This window comes from Somniosus microcephalus, chromosome 15, assembly GCF_052327205.1.
Source record: "Somniosus microcephalus isolate GS21.2 chromosome 15, FLI_Smic_1.0, whole genome shotgun sequence".
Taxonomy (NCBI): Eukaryota; Metazoa; Chordata; class Chondrichthyes; order Squaliformes; family Somniosidae; genus Somniosus; species Somniosus microcephalus.
Genome location: NC_141001.1, coordinates 28,904,001 through 28,926,643, shown reverse-complemented (window position 1 = coordinate 28,926,643; position 22,643 = coordinate 28,904,001). Strand labels below are relative to the sequence as shown.

The following is a 22,643-nucleotide window of genomic DNA, read 5'->3' as shown; positions in this document are numbered from 1 at the left end:
GGCACTGTACACTTTTCTGACATCTCAGAATACAGAAGCAATACATATTGTATGCAGTCTCCTGTACATGCAGTGTAGGCGTGTCTTACAAGGGTAATGCTCCCTTGAAATAAGGGCTCCTGTTAGTTTTGATGCGGTCTGTACTGTGGCATTTTGCAAGTATGACCCATACTGGGCCAGAACAGTCACTAAAAGCTCCAAATAAAAGTCAGTGGCAAAACATAATTTGAATTCACAACCATGCCATCTGAGTCTTAGATAAACACTTGGTTTAAAATTCACAACATATACTCCAACAATCCTAGATTTTGTTTTTCAAAGTAAACAGACATGTATGTGTAGAAAGGCAGAAAGTGCAGGATAATAAAGTGGTCATTTTCCATTGTGTTTTGTAAAATTGAGTATCAGTTCACCCATGTACTCACCGTGTCGTAATCCACCTTTTAAGAAACAAGGTAAGTATATAAAAAAAAACAAAAGAAGAAGTCCCGTTATACACATTATATGAAATAGCAGGTGGTAGAGGATGGATTCCTGAGGTGCACGTACTCCTGTGTTGTTTTGGGGAAGGGGTTTATTGGCTAATGGGTGGCTGTACCACTTGTGGACATCCTGACCCTCAAACCAACCTGGGATGTCACGTGCCTCTGCAATCAATCCTCAAAATCCCGTATGAAGGTAGGTAGCGAGGCAATGAGACATCCTTACGTTACTGATGAGACGGATTAGTGCGTGAGGAGTGCGTTTATGGAGATTATTATGGTAAGACATGCTGATGGTTCACAGCCTGCGAGTCTGAGAAGCTGATAGGTGTTTGAAAGATCCAATTTAAAATCTTGTCTACAAACAGGACACACAGTCAGTTCCCACTATGCCCATAACCCTTAAAGTGTTAGTCACAGAATCGGTCATGTTAATCTCAGGCATCTCTTATGCAGCATTTTAAGGGTTAACGGGATGACAAGATCCTAAGTTCTGTGAAAATCTGATTCGAGCAAGTGTTGTGGAATGAGGCGACGAGTTTCATGAAGGGATGGGCAACGCACAGCATCATATGTAATAGTGTTTCCAACGTACCTCTCGACCAGTCCAAACATTTTTCTCCCAAAATGTTAATTCTTATTAAAAGGAATACTCACTGGGCACTGTTCTGACTGAGTGGGTGAAAGTCTTGGGACGTTTTTTTACTCCGCTAAAGGGGCGATATAAATGCAAGTTGTAGTTGTCTCCTCTGTAAGAGTACTATTTGAAGTGAGTTTGGGCAGCTCCTTGCGGGTCCACAGTCGATTGGCAGTCCATCTGAGATTGTTAGTGCAGGAAGCAGAGTGCACTTACAACGGGATGGGAGGGGTTAACGTTAAAGCGCACATATTGCGTATGTGGTCTGCGCTAGGCCTAACCTGGGAGGGCTTGATGCTCACACTTGGTGCTCAGAAGGGAAAAGTGCTACAATCCCCAGCAGTAACTTCCCTCATTTGATGAGCAGGCACACATAAAAACAAAACAAAAACATAAATGTAGTTTTTGAAGAAGGGTCCACACCCGAAATATTAACCCTACCTTCCTCTGTCTGCAGATGCTACCTGGTCTGCTGAGTGTTCCCAGCATTTTCTGTTTTTGTTATAGAATTTTTTTTTCAAAATGGGTGCAAAATCTTATAAATGAGGGCAACTGACTTACCACTAATGAGGATGTAAGATCCTTTGTTTCTGCTGAGTTTGGATTAAAACCGTGACAACATTGATATTCTCTGTTAACTCATGCAACACTGTGATTTCTGAAAGAAAATATACTTTTTACAAAGTTTCAACGCGCATTACAATCTAATGAACAGCTATTAATACGGTATGAGACACAGAATACAGTAAAACCAATTCTGCAGATGTGCTCCATTTTAAAGCCTCAAATTAAAATGGAAGTATCATAGAGACTGAATTCCAAAGGGGGCTCTGGGAGATAGTCAGGGGTTCTTTTACTGGTACTACATGGGCCGTGCGGCCTGTTTGTTCTAAGCGTTACGAGTTGTTAATTGAGTGGCAGTTCGGCACATCTTTAATTTCAGTTTCTGAAACTACGTGTTCAAAACTACAAAGCGGAATCCTGGGAGGGTGGGGTGTAATACGATGAATATATTTTTAACTGGTTGGATGTGGCCTGATAGCTCACAAGAGGCATTCAACCATGAAAGGGACTTACCATATTAACTCCCTTAAAGAAATTAGTTTTAATAAAATACAAGTGCTGCGTTTATTCGGAGATGGAGCAGAGGGTGCTGCAGAATCTAGTGATCCCACGACGAAGACTTGCCCCAATTATGCACCGGAAAATATGCCAAAAATGACAAGGAAATTCAACTGTAGGATGAAGTAGCCTATTGATTTAGAGCAGGGATTCCAAAATGGCAGCCTCGGTGATGACAGGGAGCAAGCAAGGCAACCTTTGAAACAAGAGTATTTTAAGTTTATAAAATAATTGTTTCAAAACAGACTGTTGAAGCAGGGTTTGGACAACAGCGGTGCACGGCGTAAAAGAGGCACAGGTCATCTAGCACTCAGAGAGTTAAAGGAAAACAACAGGCCTGGATCTCGGCCTCCCATCCAGCACAGCCATCATCAAATGTCCCATCAAACTTTGCACAACTGTACCCATAAAACAATAAAAGCAGCTGTCGGTCAGTGCAGTGGCTTTCTTTTAAAGGCAAGGGGAGTTCAAGCCTCTTTGTGCTTCATCAGGACCACTCAATAAAGCATCAAGTGCTACTGCTCAGCATCAGTCTGCTTCTGCTTAGAACGCAACTGATACGTTTTTCTTTGTAACGATTTTATTATTGGGTTTGTTTTTCGAAGCACTTCCCTCAGAATGTGAAACCAGATGTGGAAAATCCTGCTCAATTCCAAAGTAAATAATAAGAATGGTATCTAAAAGACAGGGTGGTTCTGGAAACTTGGTATCACTGTAGAGGGCGAGGAAAATAGGATTGAGATACTTGGGGCCTCTCAAAATACCTAAAATCAAGACAGAGATGATGAGGACTGTTAACATAATCCACAACTGAAGACGGAGTCATTGGCGGAGATTGCACGCTGCCGATTGTACAGGTGAGCTGAGATTCTACGCAACATTGAGTTTTAATTTTGATCAGCATTCACAGAAACATTGAGGGGTCCAGGATGCACATTCAACCTATTGCTACCATGCAGGGGGGGGTCTCAGCAATTCTTTCACCCGCCCTGACTGCCTCATAGGTTTCTGTGCTGTCTTATGAAGGATTTCATTAATTGTAGTTGATGTGGACTATTGCATGTCCTGTTCTTTTCTTTCACTCAACTCCCTTACCCCAACCATTCCTTCTCCAGCCTGGCATTTACCTGCAAATGTCCCCCTCTGCCCTCATGAGCAACCTCTATCGCTAACTGTAGAATTAGGTTTCAAAAAAGTTAAACCCTGTACCCCCTGCGGTCTTTGCAGTGCTTGATGACCTTTGACTCATGCATCCATAGAGCATGGAATTTATTCACATTTTTTAAAAGGTATTTATTACTTTCTCCTGTCATTCCAAGCCGAGCAAGCAAGATGACTTGCTTGCAAGCCTTGGGCAATGCTGCTCTATCGCTGGTTGCTAGAAGATCTATGATTGATGATGAAGTCCCCCATATGCTCTTTATCTCTGTGAGGCCTGTCGATATGACAGCGCTGAGACCAGGGAGTGATTGTGTGGGAAATCACGGGCACCGACGCATCCTACTGCTGGGCATTCGTGCTGCACTGCACTGCACCACCTTTCTACATCCACCTGTGCACACCTCAGTCCAACTTTACAACATAAGCTTTGTCATGGCTGTTTTAAATCCCCTTTCTTTATCAGTTTTCTCCTGTTCTCTCATGAAGACATTGACTGCTCGCTGCAGTCGGGTCCCATAGCAGCCGAGCGCCATCCTATACCTTGTCCAAGTGGCCATTCTTTGTACAGGAGCCGAATCAGTGAGATCAGCTAACTCAACACAGGCCCATTTAGGGAATGCTGCACCATTGGAGGTGCTGTCTGTTGGATGAGACGATAAACTGAGAGCCCATCTGCCCTCAGGTGGACGTAAACGATTCTATGGCACAACTTTGAAGAAGAGCAGGGGAGTTCTCAGTGGTATCCCAGCCAATATTTATCCCTCAATCAACATCACTAAAACAGATTATCCGGTCATTTTCACATTGCAGGAGCTTGCTCTGCGCAATATGGCTGCCGCGTTTCCTACATTACAGTGACTACGCTTCAAAGTACTTCATTGGCTGTAAAGCACTTTTGGACGATCTGAGGTTATGAAAGGCGCTATATAAATGCAAGTTTTTCTTTCTAGGACTGAGTCTGAGTGAGACCACCCTGGTCCATATGGTTCAGCTAGTCACCGGTCCAACCGAGTGAACCATAAAGGGAGCTCCCTATTTTTAAACCTTCCTTCACCACATAGGTGCAAGCATTGGAAGGTTATACATAAAGGGGGAGAAATTCGGTTGATAGCGCCACCGATTAACGTCTAAAGAGGCCGAGAAGTGGGGCGCTAGCCAATTTCCGGGTGGGCGCAAGGCGCCTAGCCCCATATTGAGCATGCATTTAGCGCCGGTGCTAAATCTTAGCGCCCGCTCATGGGCGCAGGCTGATTATGACGTCATTTGAGTGTGCAACGCCTTTTGGGTGCCCCGGACCGGAAATTCAGTGGCGCCCCCCTCCGTAGTGCCTGGCGCTAATAGTGACAGCTTACCTGGGCCTTACGAAGTCGCTCTTGGGCTGGAGGAGCTTTATTTAAAGGGGACTGGTGTGGTTTAAAAGCGGCAGCCTTTTTTGGATCACAACTTCCTCGAGAGCTACAAAGAGTTGCTGAGCTGCACACTGAGAGCCATTTGACCACTGAGCCAGCGCAGGCAGACGATCTTCAGCCTTCTGACCATCACCTTGCTGTTGGTGAGCCTTGACAACGGGAAACCTTCCTGTGGGCACTTATTATGGGGGCTGCATTGGAGGGGAACGTCCTGCTGCTGAATCATCTGGAAAGGGCATTGAGACGCAGGGAGGGGGGTGCGGGCATGGCCAGATGGAGGAGGGCCAACAGACGTCGCCACAGCAGACCTTACGCTGGCGGGGTTATCCGACAGCAGTTTTCCTACATGAACATGCCGGAGGAGCAGTGTGTCAGAAGGCTGCGATTTAGAAAGGAGGTGGTGACTGAGCTGTGCCAGCTGCTTCAGCCAGATCTGCAGCCTCAGATAAAGTGCAGGACATCTCTGTCGACGGCTGAGAAGATGGCTGCTGGCCTGAACTTCTACGCGAGCGGCTCTTCTCAGGCTGCGCGTCAGAGGCTGATCAGAAGTAGCTTCTAGGCCCTTCTCACGGAATGCTTGCTGCCATTCCAAGAACAGGAATGGAACCGGTCTGATACCCCCAAGCCTGTGAAGGGCAAGATGCATGTAAATAGCAGGCATGGCCATTGTAAATGAAGAAAGTGTTTCATTACACAAAATGTGGTTCCTTCAAACATGAGAAAGCTATGGCAACAGAAAGCAAAACTAATACACTGACACATAACTGCCTCTCACACCCGGGAGACTGTCCAAAACATAAATCACATTCCGACCATCTTCCTTGGTCTCGATTCCACTGCGCCAACCAAAGCATCCAATGCCCCATCAGTGAGGCGTTCCATCCTCTGCCTCACCCTTTCCATGTCTTGCTAGGCTGGTGCGCCACAGGTAGGCTCCCACCTGTCCTGCCCCTTTAAGAGCTGGCTGGCGCCACTGTGTCTCAGGGAAAGTGATTATTGACAGCACCCTCGCTGCGCCCCGCCGCGGCGAAATTGGGTTGCGCCGCCGGGTTAGCGCCTTAAGAGTAGCGTGCAGCGCCTGATTTAGCGACACAACCCAATATCGCGCTAGGTGGCGCTAAATTGCGCCTGGCGCTAAATTTTGCGCATCGCCAGGACTAGCGCCCCAAACGCGGCTATACCGAATTTCTAGGCCAAAATCTGTAAAACAAATTTCAGATTTCCTGCTGTATAATAGGTGCAGCCTCAACAGATGAAAGCCATTATTACTTCAGTAGTGGGATGAGTGATTACAGCAGTGTTTCAACAAGTAAAATGCAGTCATATCCATGTGAATGACGCTGGGAGATAGTTTGAGACTGTTCAGGCTAATTGAGGACATGCAGCAAACTCTGAGCAGTTGTCAACAGAAAGATGGCAGCCCAGAATCGTCTGGGAAAATGGCCATTATTAATACGGATTCAAGGAAATGAGCTCCATCTTGCCTACCATCATCTGGTAATTCGATCAATTTCAGCCTTGAACAATCTATTAGCATCTTATTGGTGCAATGCTTACACAGTGTTCCATTTTCCACAAGAGAGTATGCTGCACTTTTTGAGAATATTTTAAAATTCGCCCCATCCCCATGTCATTTTGATGGTTGACTTGTCAAAATTTGAGACTTGCCCAATTTTGCGGCGATTTTTACAGCCACATTTTTCCTGTGAGTAGAATTGGAAAATAGATGCGTTTTTGCTGAAAGCCACAAGGGTGCAAAAAGAAAAGGAGTTACGGATTCAAAGGACTGGAATCGAAGATACCTGTTTTTGCTGTTCACAATCCGCCTCCTTGCACTTGGTTAGGCCATCAATGTGGGCATGGGTTCCTCCCCTCAGCTACCATAACCCTCTGAACAACATCAAGATCATCTTGTTTGTTGACTCCGCATGTACACGTCAAAAAGGTACACAAATTTTGGGGGGGAAAAAATCCCAACAGTAACGCAAGAGAGTCTCGAAAGACGGAGAGGCGAGAGGGAGGAGGAAAAGTTTAGGGTGAGTCAGCAGCTAAATGCTCTGCTCCAGTTATCGGTCTCCATGAGGCCAAATGTCTTCAGTCAAAATCAGTCCACTTGGCATCACCCTGTGTTCCTGCGTAATTAGGAGCACAGCTCGTTTAGTTTAATGAGATAGTCATTGACCATTGAAGTGTTTCACAGTTGTACTGTTACAAAGAGTGCCTGTTAATATGATTGTAAAGAACACAGACAGAACAGGGCAACACATAGCATAACGAGGGATTTACAGACTTAATGGAAGATCACCGTGTTTAAATAAAACGCAGCCTGAATGAATAAAATATAAAGCAATGACTAAACATTCAACAACTTAAAACACACAGGAACAAGCCCCTCACCTTGTTCATGCTGACAAAGTGTTCAAAAACTACAGCCATGATCTAGAAATTAGGAGTAAATAGAAAGCGCAGGCAGAACTATTTCATACAGTGAGTAATACCTATGGAATAAGTTGCCATAAATTAGAGAACATAATTGAAGTATAAATGAGGCAAACTACATGCATTCCTGGAGAAAGAGGAAATTGGATATGGTAAAGAGGAAGGTGGAGGGGAAATTGAAATTGAGATCAGCTTAAGACGGGGCATGTTTGTTGGTCCAAATCGCCTTTTTTCTGGGTTCACAAAATTTCTTGTTTCCATTTCCCCTCATTTGAACCCATTCCTTCTACAATCCTACTCCCCCTCCTCTGAATACTCATCATCCTCTTCCTTAGTTGCTCTTTAATGCAGGGGGGCTGACTCTACCAGGTGCAGGAAGGATGTAGTCCTGTCTAGGTCAGTCCTGTTGAACAGAAGTTGCTGGCTGGCCACAGGTGTGCCAAAGCCAACACCATTTAGACCATGTGCACGAATTTTAGTGGAAAATGCCTTACACACGATACAAGTAAGTGTACTTCACTTTACTTAACAAACATTTACCACCATTCAGTAACCAAGGAAGTAAAGCATTCCCAACAATCAAATAACACTCTCGCACTCTGCTTCTTCCCATCATTTTACTAACAAACGCATAAAAAGGTTAAAGTTCACATGCAAACGCTGTGCGAATGAGTGTTGAGATCACATGCTCAACGACGATGTCTATTACTCATTTTTTATTTACTAATCAGCACTGGATTCCCAATTGGCCACATGTGGCTAGCGGCTAATGTATTGGCCAACTCTGGACTAATGCACTCTCCCTCCAGACCAAGACCATGGAATCCGACACTTGAGGGGGAAGGCTGAATGAGAACGACAGCCTGTGCTGCAACGTGAACACGAGGGCTCGGCTGAAAGTCAAATCGCGCTAGCGTAACAGCTATCAGGTCTCCCCTCATCCCACCTCCCTGCCCTCCCCCACACACAAAAAAGAGAGTAACTTTAATCATTTTGAATTCGGGCACAGCAGTGGTTACAGCCTCTCATTATCACAAGTCAGCAACTATTGAGACACTCTGGAAAGCATTAAGTGATTACAGACCGCCAGGGTGAGCTGCTGACAATGATTCGCCCTAACACAGAGTCTCAGGACAACGGGAAGCTAGGTCGAGTGAAAGAGCAGCAATTAGTGAATCCGAAACTCCTGCCGTCTGGCCCGGGCTAGACGTGTAATTAGGCACAGCTGTTACTCAAGACGAAACACACTTGAGGTTGAAAAATGTGATGAAGTAAGCTAACCACAGACCCAACCAGGTACATTCACTCACTTTTAACCACCGTTGTTTCTCAAGCAGCTGAGATTACATCCGCTGCAAATGCAATTTTCATTAAATGTTTCCAAGGGTGTCGAATTCTCATTAGTGGGCAATAAATGAGTCAACAGCTAGTACTGTGCACACTTATAAAAGCTTTTTAGTAAAGAGTAGCCTGTTAATTAATTAATAAACAAAACAGGACAAGTTTCTGAAAGTTTACTGGCCTAGAAATTGAGTTGACGCCGCGCCAGGGCTTTAGCGCCGGAAATTTAGCGCCGGCGCTAATTCCCTTGCGCGCGCCAAAAATTCAGTAGCGCCGCGCCCAGACGGCTGCCGGCGCTACTGGCGGGCGTGAGCGCCTCCCAATGGGCGCTGAGTGCCGAATTGCGGCGCTAATCCGGCGCTGCGGGACCCGATGCGGTGCGGCAGGCTGGGGAAGTGCAGGCCTCCTCCTTCAGTTAAGGAGGAGCTGCCTGCACCCGCCCGCTGTCCGTTCAATTATTGAAAAAATGAGCCCGGCACCTCGGACAAGTGCCGGGCTTGCAGGCCAGACGCATCTGTTCCGCGGGGGGGGGGGGGAAGGAGTCCGGGGAGGGAGGTGCGGGCAGGCAGCCGACGGGAAAGCGGCCGGCCGCCGCGCGACCTTAATGCGCCGGCGCTAACTCGGGGAAGACTCGGTTGCCAGAGTCTTAGTTGCGGCTGCCACGGGCGAGGCGGCCGCAACTGAATTTCGGCGCTGGGGCCCGTCGGCATGGCAACCGGGACGCTGCGCACACCGATGACGTCATCGGAGCCGGCGCAGCGCTACCGGTCTACCGCGGCGTAAGGGCCCCAGGCAATTTCGGCGCCGGCGCCAAATGCAGCGCTAGGCCCTCTAGCGCCGCAAAATCGGCGCTAAGGGCACTCAATTTCTAGGCCACTGTGTTTTACCTTTTGAACTGAACAAAGATGGAAGGAGAGGAGAAACACAGAGCACTTCAGCAGACAAAGACTCAGCTTGAGGGCTGCTTCCCACAGGCTCATTAAAAGGATTCTATCTGACTGACCCTTAAGGTCAAAGGTTTATGGTAATTTATGAGGGCGTCCATTTTGTCAATGCCAAAGGGGGACAATACCCCGGAGGGCGCAAGGCCTTAGATTCCAAGGACTCATGCCAGAAAAGACGGAGGAAATCAGAGTTTAAAGAATGCCTCCTCCCCCGAAGGGATAGTTTCTTTTTTTTTTGAAGGTCAGAGCACAGCCTCAAGGATCGGCTCAAAGGGCAAATCTGTTTCCAGCTGACTGCCACCAAGCTGAGTGAGGATTGGCACCTTTACAACCTGCTCCTGACTCCCAATCCCAGTGCTTGAAAGTAACACAAAATCTCAGGGAAGCTGGAGTACCAGCCCCTGTTGCTCGTGAGCTTTCGAGTTGCGTTGTGCTGGGATCAACAGGGTGCCTGCTCAGCTCTACAGCTGCTGCCAGATGTGCTACGAGGAGTCTTTCCCAGCTGGGAAAAATACCTGGAAGCTTTGCACATGATGAGAATAGACAGCTTACAGAGCTGGCCTGCTGCTAAATAGACTTGGATAGACTATGCTGTCTTGGCTGGCCTCCCCTCTTCGACCCTCATCCAAAACTCTGCTGCCCGTATCCTAACTTGCACCACGGTCCGTTCACCCATCGCCCCTGTGCTCGCTGACCTACATTGACTCCCGACCCGGCAAAGCCTTGATTTTAAAATTCTCATCGTTGTTTTCAAATCTCTCCATGGCCTTGCCCCTCCCTATCTCTGTAACCTGAGCCAGCACTACAACCCTCCGAGAACTTTACATTCCTCCAATTCAGACCTCTTGCGCATCCAAATTTTCTTTGCTCCACCATTGGTGGTCGTGCCTTTAGCTGCCTCGGCCCTAAGCTCTGGAATTCCCTCCTTGAACCGCTCTGCCTTGCTACCTCTCTCTCTCTACCTCCTTTGAAATGCTCCTTAAAACCTTTTGGTCATCCGTCCCAATAGCTCCTTATTGGCTCGGTGTCAAACTTTGTTTGATAACGCTCCTGTGAAGCGCCTTGAGATGTTTTACTACGGCAAAGGTGCTTTTTAAATGCAAATGATTGTTGTTGATGTTAGAAGGTGCAGCATTCTGATTGCTTGTAAGTGTTAGCTGTGGCTCAGTGGTAGCATTCTTGCCTGAGTCAGAAGGTTCAAGTTCCACTCCAGAGACTTGAGCACAAAGTCTCGGCTGGCACATCAGTGCAGTCAGAGGTGCCGTCTTTCAGATGAGACGTTAAACCAAGGCCCGTCTGCCCTCTCAGGGTGACTATTTATAAGAGCAGGAGAGTTCTCCCCTGTGTTCTGGCCAATATTTAGCCCTCAAACAATTACTTCAAAAGCGAATTATATAGTCATTGTCACAGTGCTGTTGTGGGAGCTTGCTCTGCGCAAATTGGCTGCCGTGTTTCCTACATTACAACAGTGACGACACTTCAAAAGTGGCTGTACGTGGCTTCATTGGCTGCAAAGTGCTTTGGGATGTCCTGAGGTTGTGAAAGGCGCTATATAAATGCAAGTCTTTCTTTTTTCAAACTCAATTGAGAATGGCCAGGCCAAAGACCTGTAAGTGTCAGTAACAAGAAAGAATTAGTCCTCTTGAGATGAGGGGTGGTCAATGCTATTTGAAAGCTGAGGAATGAAGAACAGCGAAATAACTGAAGCACGTGACTACATCAAAGACACTCTCCACATGGACCCATTTCTCTTCTAGTTGTCTGGTAACAGCGCAGGCAGTCGGGCAGATAGCAACTATACTTCTTAAATCATTACTGCATCAAGGTGCACTTCCAATTCCCAACCCTTCTTCCATTTTGTTTCTCACACATAAGTGAAAGAAAACAGCACTACTGGATGGCACTAGAACTACTGCAGCCCTTGCAGAAATTGTTTTTTAAGTTAGTATTTTGTGTTAATTTGTATCATTAGCTAAAGACTCAGTGATGAAGATCAGAAGTCAGTAGCTTGAACTCAAGAGTGTGCAGTGCTGATTTTTTTATTTTATTTTAAGCTCCTACCTACACCAGATGGATGATAATCATGAGGGGAATGTGGAGCACAACAGGTGGAATATTTGAAAGCAACAAGCTGGGGCGGACTGGCCATGGGGGAAATCAGGAGATTTCCAGAGTGCCCCCGCAAATAGTTCCATAGCGCTGTATTATCGGCGCCCCCCCCCCCCTTTTTCCTGGGAATCTTGAAGAATAACGATTAGAGCCAGAGCAACAGATAGGGGGCCAGTGGAGAAGAGGTAGGGGATCGGAGCATCATCGGAGAGCCAGGAGGAGCGGGGATGGGGGGGTCGGCAACAATTGGGGGGCCAGAGCAACAGATCGAGGGCTGGAGGAGAAGCAGGGGAGGGGGTCTCAGAGCATCATCATAGGCGCCGAGGGGGGGGGAAGGCAGACGACATCGGAGGGCTGGAGGAGTGTGTAAAGGCACTTACCTCCTGGATCCAGCAGTCCTCACCTTACTTTAGCTGGCGGGATTCAAGAGGCCTGCAAAACCCAACCAGCTAAAGTTGAATTCAAAATGGAGGTTAAATCAGAGGCTTCCAGCCTCATTATAATATTTAAATAGACGACCTGCCTCCTGGGAGCGGGTTGGTTGCCCGCCCAACCTCCGTTAAAACCGGAAGTGGGCGGGTTGGAGGCGGGTTCTGTTCAGGATTCAGATTTTTAACATTTTAACTGCCCACACGCCCCCAACCCACCTGGTTTTTTTAGGTTAAAAATCCCCCGAGAATGCTGCATTTCAATTTTGCATTGAACGATGTTTAATGGAGATCAACAAAAGAAAGTTAATTTAATGCAAATGCATTCTACAAGCTGCCCCTACAATATGATCAATAGCGTGATTAACAAACCTTAGCAAACAAGAAAATGGCCCTTTATTAACACAAAAAGCACCCGCTCATCCAGATGTGTCCTCCAGCACCACCAGTTCATTAAAGGTAACAATCAAAATCCTTTTTGGCCAACGTGGATAATACGGATGCCATTAATCTGAGAGATTACAACACATAGCTGCAATCAACAGCAAATTTCTCAACTTTCCTGACTTTTGAAAATAAATATTTATCCCTTTTCCTTCTCTCTTACCAGCACGCAAGCCGTTCCCTGGCCAGGAGTGCAGACAGTCGTCATCAGGTAGGTGTGTGGGTGAGCTGTGGGATTACTTGCCCTCTGATTTTCCGAACTACCTCTCTTCTACTACTTCCAATCAGCATCCCGCCCCTCCCCAGACCACCTGCGGCGATACTGTATGGGTAAGCTCGAGATCTATCTAGTTGCTAAACTTTGAAGAGAGGAAAATTACATGGGGAAAACAATAAAATGAATAGAGTATAATCAAAGAGGTACTGGCTGAAACGATTCAATCTGTAGCAGAGGCAGCGTGGGGACCCATTCCTGTAGGCTGACTATTACAATATGGTGTACAAATCTCAGTTACCCCTTTGAGAACAGAGCATGCTCTCTATCCACATCACAGCAGCAGTCGTCTCACAAAGCATCATGTGATTCAGATCTATTGTTCAATGTATATTCTAAGCTTCAACACCCCCCCCGCCCCCCACCTCCCACCCACCTCCCTCCACCCACCCCCGGGCCCTCCAGCTGCTGTGTAATAACAGTTAGCCAGATCCCTCCAGTGGCATGAAAGATCTCTCGGAGTCAGGTCAGCAGCTGTCTGGGCATTGGGCTCGCTTCAGCAATGAGACCATATTTTTATTTAAATCAGCTCAAAACTTCAGAAGGACATTCTGTTCACACAAGAGAAAGCTCCCCCACAACTCCCCCTCCTTCCTGCCCCCACCCCTACATACTACCCCCTCTGTCTTTTTAGGCGAGAGGTGAAGAGGATGAGAACCTACCCAGAACAATGGTGCGCTTAATCAACCAGAATGGAAACCAGCCAAACCACTTTGGAAACATTCACTCTTGTCAAAACATGCCCTTTTATACTTAAATCTGCCAGAGACTTCTTAACAATGTAAGAAGTCACCCAGACTGTCAGAGAGATTTGAGCTGATTCCATGAGATTTATACACATGGGTACAACAAATTCACAGCAGCTCAGGGTCATTGTTCCTGCACTTTTCCCCAAATGGTTTTTTTTGGGGGGGTGGGGGGGGGGGGGGGGGTGAGATTTGACAAGGCAATGTTTAACAATATTTAGAGAGGACTCTTAATCAAGATATGGTAATGGAAGATTGATGAAAATTGATCAAGCAAGGGAGAATAGAATATAAGTGTAAACTAGCGAGAGGCATAAAAACAGACTGTATAGGTATGTAAAAAGGAAAAGATTAGCGAAAGTAAATGTGGGTCCCTTACAGGCTGAGACAGGAGAAATTATAATAAGGAATAAGGAAATGGCAGAGAAATTAAACCTCAAAAAAACTCCTGGAAATAGTGGAGAACCAAGGCTCTAGCGAGAATGAGGAACTGAAAGAAATTAGTATTAGTAAAGAAAATAGTACTGGAGAAATTAATGGGACTGAAAGCTGATAAATCCCCTGGATCTGATGGCCTACATCCTAGGGTTTTGAAAGAGGTGGCTATAGAGATAGTGGATGCATTGGTTGTCATCTTCCAAAATTCCACAGGTTCTAGAACAGTTCCCATGGATTGGAAGGTAGCAAATGTAACCCCACTATTTAAGAAAGGAGGGAGAGATAATGGGGAACTACAGACCAGTTAGCCTGACATCAGTACTAGGGAAAATGCTAGAATCTATTATTAAGGACATGGTAACAGGGCACTTAGAAAATAATAATAGGATTGGGCAGAGTCAACACGGATTTATGAAAGGGAAATCGTGTTTGACGAATCTGTTAAGAGTTTTTTGAGGTTCTAACTAGCAGAATAGTGGATATGGTGTATTTGGATTTTCAGAAGGCATTTGATAAGGAGCCAAGAGGTTATTAAACAAAATTAGGGCTCATGAGATTGGGGTTAATATACTAGCATGGATTGAGGATTAGTTGATGGACAGAAAACAGAGAGTAGGAATAAACGGGTCATTTTCGGGTTGGCAGGCTGTAACTAGTGGGGTACCGCAAAGATCAGTGCTTGGGTCTCAGTTATTCACAATCTAGATCAATGATTTGGATGAGGGGACCAAATGTAATACAGGAAACTTTGTGCTATCCGGAAGTTGAATGTCCGGCAACTTTGATCTAACGGCAGAAATCAGCAGCCGTTTTGGTTAGGTTTTTTTTCTGCTTTTCACAGGCAGGCTCTGGAAAGCGTCTTTGTCGCTTAGCAACAGCTTCAGAGACGCTTCCAAGCTACTGGGCTGAGTGTTTACAAGCTGTTGCTGAGCAAGTGTTTGTAGTCAGACACAGCAGGCTCTAGAAAGCGTCTCTGTATCTTAGCAACAGCTTCAGAGACGCTTCCAAGCCACGGGCCGAGTGTTTACAAGCTATTGCTGAGCAACAGTGTTTGTGGTCAGATACTGCAATGAAAAGCTCCTAGCTGATAACATTGACGCTGGTCTATCCGGAGCTTTTAAAAAAACGGCAGTAGCTTGGTCCCATGGGTGCCGGATAGCACAAAGTTTCCTGTATATCCAATTTGCTGATGATACAAAGTTAGGTGGGAATGTAAGTTGTGAGGAGGATGCAAAGAGACTGCAAGGGGATATAGACAGGTTAAGTGAGTGGGCAAGAACATGGCAAATGGAATATAATGTAGAGAAATGTGAAGTTATCCACTTTGGTAGGAAAAAATAGAAAAGCAGAGTATTTTTAAAATGGTGAGAGATTGGGAAATGTTGGTGTTCAGAGGGACCTGGGTGTCCTTGTACACGAATCACTGAAAGTTAACATGCAGGTACAGCAAGCAATTAAGAAAGCAAATGGTATGCTGGCCTTTATTACAAGAGGGTTTGAGTATAAGAGTAAAGACGTCTTATTGCAATTATATAGGGCCCTGGTGACACCACACCTGGGGTATTGTGTACATTGTTGGTCTCCTTTCCTAAGGAAGGATATACTTGCCATAGAGGGAGTGCAACGAAGGTTCACCAGACTGGTTCCTGGGATGGGGGTATTGTCCTATGAGGACAGATTGAGTAGACTAGGCCTATATTCTCTAGTGTTTAGAAGAATGAGAGATGATCACATCGAAACATACAAAATTCTTACAGGGCTTGACAGGGTAGATGCAGGGAGGATGTTTCCCCTGGCTGGGGAGTCTAGAGCCAGGGGTCACAGTCTCAGAATAAGGGGTCGGCCGTTTAGGACTGAGATGAGGAGAGATATCTTCACTCAGAGGGTGGTGAATCTTTGGAATTCTCTACCCCAGAGGGCTGTGGAGGCTCAGTCATTGAGTATATTCAAGATAGAGATCGACAGATTTTTGGATATTAAGGGAATCAAGGGATATGGGGATCGGGCGGTAAGTTGGAGTTGAGATAGAAGATCAGGCATGGCCTTATTGAATGGCGGAGCAGGCTCGAGGGGCCGAATGGTCTGCTCCTGCTCCTATTTCTTATGTTCTTATGTAAAACTGGATTTGGGTGGGAAAAGCTGAGAAACGAATGAGAATGCCTGTTTCAGATGGAACACAATCGACAGTAATGGGTGTGCCTGAGTTGGTGATGGAGAAGATGTAACAGTAAGACTTGTGCCTGGGTTTGCAATGGAAATGATGTGGCAAGAATGGATTGTTATTATATTGAAGTGTGTTTATAAAGGTCTCATATTGACACAAACATCTACAAGGTGACTCCTGTATTGAACAGGATGTATAAGGTAACTAGTATTGAAGAGTATGGATAAGGCCTCTCATTTTGAGGAGTGCATATACGGTCACTCAGAGTGTTGCCTTCTAGTTCTCCGCTGACCACTCCTAAAACTCTGTTCGAGTCCCTTCAGTCTGGCTTCTGCTGTGCTCACCCTGGCCAAAGTCACAAATATCATCCTCACTGTTTGTGACTGCACTGCATTATCCCTCCTTGTGGCATTCAACAGGGTCAGGCCTTGTCATCCTCCTTCGTCGCCACTCTTATGTGACCCAGCTGCATAGAACTGCTGTTGCATAACTCGACTTTTACCTTCCCAATGCAGCCAGGGCATCTCCAACAATGGTGTCTTATTTCACCTCCATAGTGTCACTTCCAGAGTTCCCATCTTTCTCTTTGCCATCTACATGCTTCCTCTCAATGAGGTCATCCACAGGCACAGAATTATCTTCCATTTGTGTGCTCGCGATGACCCACTCCACCTCTTCCCACAACCCTAAGACCACCTCTGTGCTATCAGACTGCCTCTCTGACATTAGGTTATGATGGATGAGTCACGACTCCCTCCAACTGAACATCGGGAAGACAGAAACCATTTTCTTACGGCCTGAAGCAAACTCAGTCCCCTTGGCACTAATTCCATCTCCCCCACCAAGTCCTCTCACTCAGGTTGACCAAGGCCATGTGAAATGTTCGTGTACTAAATAACCCTGAGTTGTCTCAAACCCCACATCCTCTTTATTCACAAAACCACTTACTTCCATCTTGCAACATTTCCCACCTCCACCCCAACCTCAGCCCTCTTTTGCTGAAATCCTTGTCACATCCAGGTATGATTAATCCAATGCTCTTCTTGTTGACAATGCTTCATAAACTCCAATGTGTCCAAAATGCATTTGCCTGTATCCTGTCCCACACTCAGCCCTGCCTGCCCATTACACCCATCCTCGCTGATCTTCACTGGTTCCCTCTGCCCAACTACGCTAAATTTAAATTCTTTTCCCACTCTCCCTCTGCAATCTTCCTTTGGTCTTCAGGCTCCAGCATCCTCTGCATCTCTCTCTTTCCTTCACCACATCATTGGTCATAGAGCTTTAAGCCACTTTGGCCTTGTTCTCCGGACTTCCTTCCTCTGCCTCTCCATCACTCTTTTCCCCTTTAAAAACCTCTGAACACCCAGCCGTTCACCTAGATTCACCCCTCCTAAACTCTCTGACCTGGCTCAGTTTTCTGTTCCTCGTAAAGTGTTTTGCGACATTTTATACTTTAAACTGTGCTATATTAATGCAAGCTGTCAGCCCATTTGCTTGCATGACCCTCATAATTTTACCCCGCTCTCCAGAGGCATGTATTGACTATTTTATTTCCTTTTTGCCCATTACGCCCACCCTCGTTGATTCCCTCTTGGAAATTTGGAAAAGCAATTTTAGAACAGTCAACCTCTGCCCAACTGCACTAAATTTAAAATTCTTGCCTTCAAATCCCTACATGGTTTCGCTCCCTCTGCAATCTGCCTTTGGTCTTCATACTCTAGTTATCAGCTCTTTTGCTCTTATGTACCTCATAAATTTATTCCCCTCTCCAGATGTCTGTACTACCGAGTTCTTTCCTTTTGCCGCTGTTGTGCTTTCAGTTATGCTGGTAGTCTCCCTCCTATGAAAGAACTACACCAGTACAAACCATCAGCTTCCATCCTCTGCTGTGTTTTGATGTAATTTATGTTGCTGGGGGGGCTGATGTTCACTACTCTCGTTCTCATCTGACCTGCGTATACTTTTCTTGTTTAGAATAATCGGGCAGAATTTGGAAAAGCAATTTTAGAACAGTCAACCTTTTTTGTTGTTAAAATTCCTTTTGGTTTTCCACTACCTCTGCAGCTACACAGCGCTAGATAATCGAAGCCAGTAGTTCCTCTGTCACTTCAGTAGGTAAACTCACCGCGTGGTGTGATACTGAGCCATACAGACCAAGAAGGTCCGTGGTCTGATTCCTGGCCTGGGTTAAATACCTGATCTCAGCGGAGGTGGAAGTAAGGGGTATTACAATTGGCCTCAGCACCCCTGGGCTAGAGAGAGAGAAAAGAAATCAGCCAGGATCCCCCATTCCAGATCGCTATCTAGCGATCCCTGTCAGAAGGTTCCATGAATAGGGACTTAGCCCAGATTGACTGGATGGGAAAGCTGTTAGATAAAACAACAAACTAGTAGGGTTCAAACTAACAATATTCCAACCAGAACCAAAGGGATTGCTGCAAAGGTTGGAATTCCATGATGAATAAGGAGATTAAATTACAAGTAAAGTTGAAGAAGGAGTCATGCGATAAAATAAAGGCTAGCAATACCAGCAGAGACACCAAAAGCAGAGAAGCTTCAGCCTGGCTTAATGATTAACTAGTTAATTAGTAATCTCATAGTAAAGGATCCTCTGGGGAAGAGTGATCATAATATGATGAAAATTTCACATTGAGTTTGCGAGTGAAATACTTAAGTACGAAGCAAGAGTCTTAAGCTTAAATAAAGCCAATTGTAGGTATGAGGGGTGAGTTGGCGGAGGTAGATTTGGAAATTAGATTAACATTTATGACAGTAGATAAGCAGTGGCAAATATTTAAAGAAATATTCCAAAATTCTCAACGAATATACATTCCATTGAGAAATAAAAAGTTAATGTGAAAAGTGATCCATCCGTAGCTAACTAACAAAGTTAAGGATAGTATTAGATTAAAAGAAGAGGCTGATAATGTTGCAAAGAGTAGTAGTAAGCCTGAGGATTGGGAGAGCTTTATAAACCAACAAAAGATAACCAAAAAATTGATAAAAAGGGAGAAAATAGAATGAGAGTAACTAGCATGAAATATAAAAACAGATTGCAAGAGTTTCTACAAGTATGTAAAAAGGAAGAGAGTAGCAAAAGTAAATGTTGGTCCCTTAGAGGCTGAGACAGGAGAAATTATAATGGGGAATAAGGAAATGGCAGAGACTTTAAACAAATATTTTGTATCTGTCTTCACAGTAGAAGACACAAAAAGCATACCAAAAATAGTGGGGAACCAAGGGACTAATGAGAGCAAGGAACTTAAAGTAATCAAGATCAGTAGAGAAAAAGTACTAGAGAAACTAATGGGACTAAAAGCCGACAAATCCCCTGGACCTGATGGTCTACATCCTCAGGTTCTAAAAGAGGTTGTTGCAGAGATAGTGGATGCAATGGTTGTGATCTTCCAAAATTCCCTAGATTCTGGAAAGGTACCAGCGGATTGGAAAGTAGCAAATATAACCCTGCTATTCAAGAAAGGAGGGAGAGATAAAACAGGAAACTAAAGGCCAGTTAGCCTGACATTAGTCATGGGAAAAATGCTGCAATCCATTATTAAGGAAGTGGTAACAGGGCACTTAGAAAATCATAATATGATTGGGCAGAGTCAACATGGTTTTATGAAAGGGAAATCGTGTTTGACAAATTTATTAGAGTTTTTTGAGGATGTAACTAGCAGGGTAGATAAAGGGGAACGAGTGGATGTAGTATACTTGGATTTCCAAAAGGCATTTGATAATGTGCCATATAAAAGGTTGTTAAGCAAGATAAGGGCTCATGGGGTTTAGTGTAATATATTAGCTTGGGTAGATGATTGGTTACCAGACAGAAAACAGAGTGTCGGGATAAACTGGTCATTTTCTTGTTGGCAGGTTGTAACTAGTGGGATGCCGCAAGGATCAGTTCTTGGGCTTCAACTATTTACAATCTATATTAATGACGGGACCGAGTGCAACGTATCCAAGTTTGCTGATGATACAAAGCTAGGTGGGAAAGTAAGCTGTGAGGAGGACACAAAGAACTTGCAAAGGAATATAGACAGGTTAAGTGCGTGGGCAGTAAGGTGGCAGATTGAGTATAATGTGAGTAAATGTGAGGTTATTCACTTTGGTAGGAAGAATAGAAAAGCAGAATTTTTTTTAAATGGTGAGAAACTATTAAATGTTGGAGTTCAGAGAGATTTGGGTGTCCTCGTACAGGAAGTTAGCATGCAGGTACAGCAAGCAATTAGGAAGGCAAATGGCATGTTGGCCTTTATTGCAAGGGGGTTGGAGTATAAGAGTAAGGACGTCTTGTTACAATTGTACAGGGCTTTGGTGAGACTACACCTGGAGTACTGTGCACAGGTTTGGTCTCCTTATTGGAGAAAGGACATACTTACCTTACAGGCGGTGCAACAAAGGTTCACTAGATTGATTCCTGGGATGAGAGGGTTGACCTATGAGGAGAGATGAGTAAATTGGGCCTATACTCTCTGGAGTTTAGTAGAATGAGAGATGATCTCATTGAAACATATAAAATTCTGTGGAGGGATTGACAGGGTAGATGCTGAGAGGTTGTTTCCCCTGGCTGAAGAGTCTAGAAGTAGGGAGCATAGTCTCAGGATAAGGGTTCAGCTATTTAAGACTGAGATGAGGAGGAATTTCTTCACTCAGAGGGTTGTGAATCTTCGGAATTCTCTACCCGAAAGGGCTGTGGATGCTGAGTCTTTGCATATATTCAAGGCTGAGATAGACAGATTTTTGGACTCGTGGGGAATCAAGGGATATGGAGATTGGGCGGAAAGTGGAGTTGAGGTTGAAGATCAGCCATGATCTTACTGAATGGTGGAGCAGGCCCGAGGGGCAATATGGCCTACATCTGCTCCTAATTCTTATGTTCTATGACTCGAGCACATAATCTGGGCTGACTCTCCAGTGCAGTGCTGAGGAAGTGCTGCACTGGCGAAGGTGCCGTGTTTCAGGCGAGACATAAAATTGAGGCCCCGGTCACCTGTTCAGCTGGAGGTAAAAATCCCAAGGCAATATTTGAAGAGCAGGAGATTCTCCCACTGTCCATTTATCTTACTGCTGTTTACAGCACCTTGCTGCGTACAAACTGGCTGCTGCGTTTGCCTATATTGCAACAGTGACTGTTAAGAGCTCGCTTGTTCTCCATATTTATAAATCATCTGGAAAATGGTCATGGAGGGAATGATGCCAAAATTGGCTATTGATAGCAAATTAGGAAGGGAGGGGGAAACATGGCAATCGGTGAGGAAGAACACAGGAGACTTCAAGGAAGACGTATGTCGGTTAGAGGAGTGGGCATGTGGCAACATAGATACAGATGAAGAAAAAAACTAAGAATAGAAATATAATCCCAACAGTAAAATTCTCATTTCTCAACGCAGCGAAGAATCAAGGAGGTCTTGGGATACAGATACATTGGATTTTTAAAGGGGAACCAATTACCAGAGCAAGGAGTGATGAATCTGTACAAGATACTTGCTAGGTCACAGTCAGAGTACTGCCTGCCCATTATAGAACAGATAGTGGAGTCATGGAAAATAGGTGCACTGTAGATTCACTAATATGATAGCAGGAAGAAATAGATTTAGTTCTGATGGGAGGCTTAAAAATGTAGTGCTGTATTCACTGGAACAGAGGAGAGTCAACAGGTTCTAATGAAACTGTTCAAAATTTTGAAAGGGTTTGAGAGGATAAACAGTGAAAGAATATTTCCACTAGTCAGTGAACCAATAACAAGGGGAATAAATGTAGGATTAGCTCTAAAACTATAAAGGGAAAAATTAGAACAAAACTTTTCTCAGAGTTAATAGAATATGAAATCCAATACCAGAAGTGGCTATCAGAAGCTGTCAATCACTGCATTTATAACAGAAATAAATGCCTAAAGAATAAAAATGTTAAACGTATAAAGAAAGAACAGGGAGACACTGTGGTAGACAACTGCAAAGTGGAGCTAGCATTGTCATTGTACAGGCACAATGGGGCAAATGGCCTCCTTCTGTATTCTATATTCCCTTCATACCAGGCTTTGAGGAGATTGAATATATTTATACCATATTCCCCTTCCACTAGGCTTTATAAGAGACCCTGAATAAACACTGCACCATATTCCCCTCTCCAGACTCAGATGACTAAATACTGCATCATATTCCGCTCTCCAGACTCAGATGAATAAATATTCCACCATATTCCCCTCTCGCCAGACCCTATCAGCGACCCTGAATAAATACTACATCATACTTCTCCCCTTATCAGATTCTGCACCCTACTCCCCTCTCATCAGGCTCCGTGAATGACCCTCAATAAAGATTACATAACATTCCCCTTTCACAGGGGTGTGTGAGACCTTGAGTAAATACTACATCATACTCCTCCACTTACCAGGGTCTGTAAGACCCTGAATAAACACTACACAAAATTCCTCTTGCATCAGGCTCTTTGAGAGACCTGAATAAGTACTGCACCACATTCCCCTTTGAACAAGTTCTGT

At 45.0% G+C, this 22,643-nt stretch overlaps 1 protein-coding gene across 9 annotated transcripts in view; it reads right to left on the bottom strand.

The window, feature by feature from the left end:
• Positions 1-22,643, bottom strand: part of dgkza (diacylglycerol kinase, zeta a) — a 516,902-nt gene that overhangs the window by 197,540 nt on the left and 296,719 nt on the right. The window lies entirely within an intron of this gene.